The sequence below is a fragment of the Nipponia nippon genome, unplaced genomic scaffold (genome assembly GCF_047370975.1).
Source record: "Nipponia nippon isolate SJK-2023a ecotype South Korea unplaced genomic scaffold, ASM4737097v1 scaffold_3, whole genome shotgun sequence".
NCBI classification, from domain to species: Eukaryota; Metazoa; Chordata; class Aves; order Pelecaniformes; family Threskiornithidae; genus Nipponia; species Nipponia nippon.
In genome coordinates, this window is record NW_028262347.1 from 124,207,150 (window position 1) to 124,216,837 (window position 9,688).

Here is a 9,688-nt window from a genome sequence, read left to right on the forward strand (position 1 = left end):
CCACTGGTGAAAGGCAGAATCAGGCCCTACTTGTAACTTCTAGTTTCTTTTTAATATAGTTATTTAAAATTACTTTAGCAGGAAATAATCTCTCGAGATGTGTCATCTCATTTCCAGAAGAGGCCTGGGACATCACTCTAAGGCAGGGTATCAGTGCAGCTCCCTTGGCCTCAATTAATTGACTTATGTAGGCAACACGCATCTGATGAAAAGTGCCAGATGCGGTTTCTGCTCATCTGCTACAGTTGTGATGCAGCAATTAACAATGTTTGTTTTTTTTTTTAATTTCCTGTTAAAAAAAAAAAGTCAGGTGGTCTGAAAATATGTAAATGTGGTGTGTAGAAAAGGTCATCTGCTGAGGTACATATGTGAATTTCACCTTGTGGCTGTTTCCTCCAAATGCAGTGTAACAAGCTGTGACGTTGGCTTGAAAATGTTGCAAAGCGTCCGTGCAATGCATTTTGAATTCAAAGCTAAGATAATAATAAATCAGTATATGGATGCTTTCTAATATTTCCCTACTGAATATCATAACCCAGGAGATCATCATTAAACCTAGAATAAGGCCAGCTGGCATTATCCCTTCCATGATGCCCATTCCTGCGTCTTGCACCCCTGAGCCCACGGAGAAAAGTGACCGGGGCATGGAGCTGTGCTAATGTGATACTGAGTTTTTGGACTGCAGCTAGCTAATTTCTGGCTGATTCGAGGAGATCAAACACACTCCTGTCTCTGTCTGTCCATGATGAAATGTTTAAAGCATCGTATTTTTTAAAGCTGCTTCAACACTTATACTCCTTTTGGGTACGGTCAGTGTCTAGGTTGCTTAGCTCTTGCAGCTCTCAGTCAAGTGACACCTAAAGACCTTTAAAAAGGTATAAGGAAATGCTAGGTAATTATTAGTCTCATGCACTCTGACTTGTGTAATGTCTGGGTGGGAGAAGCCCAGGCCAGCAAACGCAGTGGCACGCAGGAGTTTCACTGCAGCAGGGCATTCGCCCCGTGTCATTGTTGGCTGCTCTGATTCCAGCCATGACAGATGTCCTGCAAATGTCCTGCAAAATTCCAACTCAAACACTCTCCAGCTCTCTCCAGAGCTGCCCAAGAAGCTGCATTTTGGCCACATAAAACTGAAGGGCTAGGAAAGACTCCTGGCTTGTGACCGCTGAGCTGTGACTGCTGAGCATGCGGGTAAGCGCTGCCAAGAGGTATTGAGCTGCTAAACACAGGTCCTGAGTGCAGGCACCCAACAGTACTTCAGGAACAAAAGTAACATGGATTTAATTATGCCCTTGTGCAGGCGTAACGTGTGTATGTTGCATCTGTGCATGTCTCTGTTCAGCGAGGTGTTTTGTCGCAGTGCAGCTACTGGAGCGGCTCTGGCCCGCTCCTTACAGCTCGTATCACCACCCAACCTATTTTTCAGGGAAGAAAAAAACCAAAACAAGCCCAGATTTATCTTTGTCTTGGGCTTTCACATCTCTTTGAGTTAACATTTCTCTACATAATCAAATACATTTCTGCCTTGGTAACCCATGATAAACAAGGTTGTCTGTAAGCCAACAGAGCTATATGCGTAGCTCTGAAAATCAGCCTCTTCCATTTCATTTATTGTGCAGGTACATGACCGACTCGTTTAGTGATTTGACAATTGCCTTTGAGCGGGGTATGTTCAGAAGGGCTGGCGAGCTGGTATCCTGCTTGCGCAGACCTTCATCACCTTTTTTGAAAGTATGGGCTGCAAGAAAAATAGCTTCTTGGCTACAGGAAAAAGCCAATTATTTATGATTTAGTCATTCCCTGACAAGCCACTCCACCTTGAGGGATATGCATATACAAAAAAGATGGTACGAGGAGGCCACCAAGAGCCATAAGTCTTGTACTCACCTAAATCACACCAAGCAAGCCTGGAAAATGTAGATTATCCAGCTGACTTAGAGAAGTAGTTCTGTCACCGGTGGCCTGATCTTGCCATCACCACCTACTGAAAACTCACGGCGCTTATGCTGCCTTTGACATGAAATGCTAAGCTCTGTTCTGAACTTTAAAGGTGGCTTTATTTTGGAAAGAACAGAGAGTAACCTTAGCGATCTCTGTCAGAAAGTAAGGATCTAAGGGTGCCATTGCTGAGCACATTAATTTTTATGCTGACAGAAACTGGAAACGTGACATTAGATGTCTTTTTTCAGTGCACAGAGGACAATAGGAACGACTATAGGAATGCTAGCCTACAGCATAATTAATGTGCTGCAATGAATTATATTCCTTTCTGGAGAACAGGGGCTCATCACTCTGTGAAAAGATATTTTGTTGACTTTCTTTACTATTTTTCTTGGCTAACCTAAGAGAAAGAGAAGGGATAAACAAGTTTAGAGGGTGGGAAGAGTCATGCTTTGCCTAGGGATTGAGGAGCATGTTGGGAAGCCGGGAATGCCTCAACCAGTCTCAGCCTTTGATAGTAATTCAGTCTGTGACCTTAGATAAGTCACTTCATTTCTACTCAATTTCTCCATCTGAAAAATAAGAAGCTATCTTCAGCAAGCCATTTCACATAGGCAGTGTCATGACTGATGGATTTGGGGTGTATTTTGGAGATGTTGGGACAGAGAAGGGTGGTCTCTGCAGCCGGCTCAGTATCCTGGGGCTGGGAGAAATGCTCGTTCCCCAACAAGGCTGAGTAAGAGGTAGCCTTGTCACCTGCACTTTCAAAATGCAGCTGCTAGAGTTTCTTCAGTCTTGAGCTAGTAATACTATGTCTTTTCTTCTTTTTTGATCATGCAACCTTTGGTAAAACACTTTAAAATGCATTTAAAGGACATGCAGAATCCCTGAATTCATAGGGATTTCATACCCTACTTTGCTCTAACTTGTATCTACCTTTAGAGGCGTTGGATATACGTATCCACTACTGGGTCCCTGTATTTGGGCTGTGAAAGCCATCTTCAAGCACAGCAGTCACTGTTTTTAGGAGCCAGCCTGTCCTGAGCCCTGGGGCCGGGCTGCCGCTGCCCTGCGGCTGCAGGAGCATGTGCTGCATCCCCATCCTCTCCCCGGGACGGGCACCTTGCAAAGGGCCGTGCACCTTATTGCACCTTGCCTGCTGCTCCTCTGCTCCCTAAAAATGATCTGTGCCTTTGAAGGAGGCAGCTAAGGTTCACCACTAGGTGAAAATGAAAAGAACAAATGCAATACAATATGAAGGAGTGAAATCTGCCTGAAGACAGGGGGAAGAATTAACCTTTTTTTTTTCTTCTTCACAGATTACTGGCAAGAAAGGCAATTAAATAGCCTGATGTAATAGCATCTAATTTACTTGTGAGACTGAAAATTAGTTGTTGTAATGGCATACCAATACTTGGTTTTCTGATTACCAAGCATGTATTAAAGTGTGTATATATATATATATATATATATATATATAAAAATCACATTAAGATTTCCTAATTTGTTATTGTTTGCCTGTAGATGCCTATTGCCTTAAAATACTGAAAGGAAGAAAGGAAGAAGTCTCTTGCTGCTTTTAGCTCTGGATATAATTTTGACCTTAAGAAAGAACAAGACAGATATGAGACAGTATATTAGATGTTATTATTACCGTAATAAAATACAGATAAAAATCATAGTGCAGAAAGACTCTAAGACAACTATTAAGGATTTGTCATATAAAGAAAATCAAAATTTAACTTATCAGATATTCTGGCACTTTAAAGATTCATCATGAAAAATTACTTCTAACAGTGAAGCGTTTATGCAATATGTCATTGATGAGCTGTCTGCTTAAACATTTAAAGAGTTTGGAAAATGATAAAAAAATGTCAAAGATATGCTTTTTATTAGTCTGACAGAATGTTTCACTATATTGAAATTTATTTTTAATAGTGAAACAGTATGGCATTACATTTTTTTAAGAAAACAAGCTGAGTGATGGTTAGCGAGAGTGACCAAACGGAGAACATAGCTTGTTGACTGAAAAAAATGGTACAGCTGTACCACAGACTTCACTCCAGTATTCGGTTTTAGAACCAGGGGGAATTTTTCTGCCTTTGTGGTGATAGAAAGACTTTTTCTTCTAATACCCTACTGGATTTGAAGTCATTGGGTTGATTATGCTTAAAATTAAGCATGTCTTAAAAGCTTGATCAACTGAGACCTATCTTCTCAAAGGCTTCAGTCTGAAACTTTCAGGGGACATAAAAGGACTCAATGCGATAAGAAATGAGCTATCAAGTGCTGCTCTCGAGACATCATCCACAACTCATTGAAGTCAACAGAAAGCTACTGAGCATCTTCAATGGGCTTTGGATCAGACGTTCAGCATATTAGCGGTAAGAGTATTTTGTGTTCGCTTCTTATGGTCGGTCGAATGAATCCAGTGAATCTCTATGGCAACCCTTGAGCACCTCACAGCAGCTATGTGCACTAATAGATTTTTCTTCCCAGAAAGCACCCTCATTGATTTTTGTGGTTTGTGCCTCCTGTCTCTTTTAGCCCACCGTATCTCAATTTGGGGACCATAGCATCGCTGGCATTTCAAAACCACAGCCAAATGCTGGAGCTGGGAGCTCCGCGAGGAGCCCAGGCCACTGCGGTTGGCTCTGTGTCTTCATTAGCAGCCACCGCATAAATAATAAATTAGTAGCATGACACTTGGATGAGCCAAAGGTCTACAACGATGCGCGTGTAGATTCATTGTTAAACAGAGAGATGTAAATACAGGAGTGAGCTTCGTTCTAGAGTGATTTCAGTCCCCCAACCACTTTTTTTCCTTTTTTAAAAATAAAAAGTACACTAGCAAGTAGATGATGGTTATACATGTTGTGGGGTTTTGTTTACTTTGTTTTCAAGCAAAAATTATAAAGTAAATGAAAAGAACAAATGGATCTCAACTTGATTCAAAATACAGGGGGAAAGGGAGAATATGTACAAGTAAAAGTGACCATTGGGGGAAAAATCATTGCCCTTTAGTAGTATTTGCTCTTCTTTGCTGACGCTTTCATCAATAATCCTCTGCAATGTTGTTTTAGAATATTTTTACAGTAAACAAAGACCTGAAGTTGTGAAATATTTTGGTAGGAGCCCCCCTGGTGGAGCTTCTTTTCCAAGCCAGAGTCTTCCCGCTCATGCCCATCTGTGGTGTTTGATGGGTCTTTCTCAGCACGGTCTGCAACGCACAGCCACGGGGTGTCTCCGAACGGCACATCTCTGCACGGGTTTGGAAAACCCATCGATACATCAGACATACCAGACAGAACTCAGCTGACTGCGGTGGCAGGTTAGACATACAGTTCACATACAGACATCTCCTTTCAGGCTATAAATTTAGCTGTCTTAGTTTTGAACTGAATCCCACTGTTTCTGTTAATGATTTTCTTGAAGCCACTGCACGGCAGTTGCGGTAACATTCCCTGCTATCTGGAAATGTGTCAGAGAGAGCACATGTTCTCGGTTTGAAGTCGCAAGGGCTTTTGCTACACTTCTACATATTTTGGCTGAAAGAACCTGGCTTCTTGGACAGGCATGCCTTTTGGTTTCCCCATGTTATGACAAGGGCTGTGTTTGACTGCTGGTCTTTTTGCTTTTTAGTTTCAGCCAGGTCTGCAAATTATTCCTTCCTGCTGGCAATGTGAATCTTGTTAGCTTCCTGGATGGTGGGAGCATCACAGTCACAAGCATATTTTCTGCCGCTCAGTGACGCCTGGCAAAGTGCATCCTGCGAAATGCCACTTCATTTCATATTTCTCAGTTTTACATTCATTTTCACATTCAAAACATGGCAAAATTATTGTTGCGCAAGACGCCACGGCATGTCAGGAAGGATGCTAAGTCATTCACTTAATTAAGCAGCAATTGGTGCTGGCTGGAGTGCGCCATAATGCGAAGAGGCGATGTGTAAGTCAAGGGGACAGGCTATTCGCCTGCTCGTTATTGACTCACTTTCATGGGCTGGCATCAGAAGTCATGCCGGGCGCAGGCTAGCCCTGAGTGCTGGGCTCTGCCTGCTATCGCATTGTCTGCCCTCGAGACGTGCAGGAGAATTCCAAGTGCTATATTTCTATATCTTTTAATAAACTAGCACAATTGGAAGAAAACAAACTTTACTTAGTACGCTATTTATATTCTCTCTTATCTTTGGTTACTTTTGGTTATGTGATCTAATCGTGTCCATTTATTAATGAGGTTCCTTGCAGTCACTTGAGGCAATGTAGGAAAATTGACTGGAGGAGCTTATGGAGAGCAATTTAAGGCCAAATCCTGATTGCTGAACATAATGAAGTAAGTTAACTGATGCATGGAGATCCTGTTGATTACTTTAAACAACCTTAAATGGAAGAAGACAAATGACCCATGTGGGTGGAACTGGTGTAATTGGTCTATGAAAAGATACTTATAAACCAAAAAAAATTGTTCTTTTCCCACTTGCAAACATGGGCTGTTATTTATTTTTTTCTTTGCCTGTCTGTAAATATGTACAATAACGTAACCGGCTTTCTCATGGATGCTTCTAACTGCCAGCAGCTGGGCAAGCACTGTGTCACAGCACAATCTCCATTTCAAATTGATGCAACTCAAGCACCAGGCCTCTAAAGCACTTCGAAAAGCCCAGCCGGGTTCTTTATTTTTGTAGCAAGCTGGCATTTTTCTAAATTTCTGTCACCAAACTATTGCTTTTGCTGCCCAAGTGCTTTGTGATGCCCTGTTGTCTTTGCGCAGTGCATTTTTCCAGCGTAGGAAAAAGGTGTGCATGAGAACAAGATACACAGCAGGCTCAGGTCTGCTCCGTGGCAGCTAGCTTAGATAGGTTGCTCTTTTGCATGTAAAGCATTGTGCCAATTTGCATATTTGGGTACTTGAACTTTACAAATCACTCCTTATGATCAACAAATAAGGTGTCATTTACATGCTTGCATTAAGGAACTGAGTTACATTTATCTTCACTGTGTTCTCAGAATAAAGTCAGGTGTTTTGGCACAGTGCAAGCTCTCGCTGCCTTGCTTGTGCTGTTCACCTGTCACCCGGTCTGTACCTTTGAGCCTGTGACACTGCTTAATTAACAGTACCATAGACGCTACAGCCTTAAAATGAAAACTAGATGGTTTGGTCACTAGCCTAATGTGGATATTTTGCGAAGCCATATTCAATTATTTCACTTTTTATTTACGTAAAATACTTTGTGTTTTAGCTGGATATAGTCATCCTGCACTAAAAAACCCGGCATTTTTAAGGGTCTCATGCCTGAAGACAGTTTCGTTTGACACATTAATTGGAAAGTGTTTGTTTCAGTGCTTGCAGCATTAGTAGCGGAATATATGATAGGGGTATTCATTACTGTCACACCAGTTGCAGTAGTTCCTTATAGCTCCTTCCCTGCAGGACAGAGAGCAGGGTAGGGACAAGGTCCTGGCCCCTGACGCCTGCTTTTGTGCTGCTGTGGGACACAATTTCCCTCTGGAAGTCTGACTTAGCAAACACAGGTCCTTTTCCATGGGAACCACCTTGATGCTGGTATGTCTGCGACGGTATCAGAATCTGCCTTTTCAGTTGATGCCAGTAGCTTTTTACTTGATGGCAATATTTTTTTTAATGTGGTTCCAACAAATGCAGAAATTTTATTTTGTGCAAATAATGAAAAAAATTATTCTTCCTCGTTAGGTCTCCCCAAGACTTATACTGGTTACCATTAAAATGCTGGTATTTACCAATGGTCATAGCAAATGATGCAAAAAAATAGTTTTGCATTATATTTTCTTTTTTAGTGACCCCAATATGGTTGTATATTTTTGTCAATGCCTTGTTAAATACAGTAATGGTCAGTAACAGCAGCGAGGTAAGTACTCGTTCATGACTGACTGAACAAAACTGGGAAGAAAAAGCAAACACCACCGCTCTCCAGGGGATCCTGTCTCGGAGTGTATGAAAACTCTTCTTTCTGAGAGTTACTTTTAAAATTGTTGACCTTCAGGAAATGGTTCAGTTTTACCATAAATAAACAATGACTTTCACATGCCAGTGGGGGAGAGTGAAGAGACTCTTCTCATTCTATTAAGACTTTTATGCTGTGGAGTTGCAGAGGCACAAACCCAGGGCTGCCGAGCCCGGGCGGGAATGCAGTACACCTGACACGGAGCCTTGCAAAAAAAATCAATAAAAAAAATGGGGCCATTTCTCCTCCTATAGGAAGCTGCCCCCCACTCCCTATGTCACCTTGGGCAGGTTACTTACTATTTCTGCACTTGGGTCTGACATCCAAAAAAATACGAACTTGTCCTTTTTTCCTTCCTCTGTTACATGGATGTGATTTTCGGCTGCCGGGGCTGGTACACGCTCTCTGTTTGGAATTTGCGCAGTGTCTAGCCGGTGCAAACTAATTTGGTATGGCAGCACTACGGTAGCGCAAACGATAACTAATTGTGGGAACGATGGATAACCAGCATGTGATGGCACGCAGGAGGAGATTTGCAGAGGAGAAAGGACAGGCTAAATTGGATCGCTGAGCAATTTCCATATTTTGGGAGTGTTTTTTTGTCCTGCATACTTGCAGAAGAAAAAAAGTTACGAGAGAGATAAAAGCCTATGATGTCTGTATATTTTGCTCTTTCTTCATTTTGATGATCACAAGCTTAGCTTTTTAAATTTGCTGGAGATGGAGATGGGAGACGTGGTACTTTTTTCTCTGCGAGCTTGAAGTCGTTGCAGGTTAGCATTCCATAATTATTTTTGTCATGAAGATGAATGCCATCCTAAAAAAGTTGGAACCTAACAGCACCTCAGCTTTGATATATGAATATTACCACTTTGAATGTTGGAATGGCATTATAGATGGTTTACGGTTTTATGACTATGAGACATTTCTTCGTCTCTGATTCAGAACTATATTTCCTACACATTTTAAAGCAACTTTTGGTCTTTGACATCTTTTTTTTTGACTCGTCTTTGAATTCAAAACGCTTCTTGAAGTGAAGTGAAGAGATCGTAGGATTTTAGAGATATTCATCACAAAACCTAGGTGCAGAGTAGTCACCTTTAGCCACCTCTAGTTTAGCACCCCGCAATGTCCAGGAATGGCTGCATTGCATTAATTCACTCCAGTTCCTGCTGGGAAATCACTGAGCCTTCATGGGTAGCTGTTGCAATGTGAAATAGTTAATGTCTGTTACATTTCCTAAATTGTATACCCTCCTAACTACACAAAGATCATGCAAATGTGATATTTGAGAGAATATATTCGCAGAATTGTAGTAGTTTTTAAAATGAAAATAGCATCATTTTGTTTCGAATGTGTTTCTCCCCTCACCCCTAGCCTGCCAAAGCGCTGGCGGTTCTGCACATTGCAATAAGCGCTATTTAAAATGTTTGAAAAAAAGCAGTAAAATGGAAGACTGCCCTCTAACGTCAACAAAGCCAACCAAAGGGGGCTGAAAAGGCAGCGGAAGGGTAATAAGGATTGGCCGTGACTTCTCTGGATAAACAGCATTTTGAGTAGAAAAGCAGACAGAGGAACATCTGAAAATTTGGGGATTTCAAAAGCATCAAATGGAGCTGAGATGCCAGGACCCATTAAAAGCCAAATCTGAGCCTCAAATTCTGTTTGTTTTGAAAATCCTCCCCCAGATAAGGATTCAGCCATTTCCTCACTGTCTCGTAGTGGTATGCACACTTAGTAGTGACTGAGTCTGAAAAAGGGGAGGGC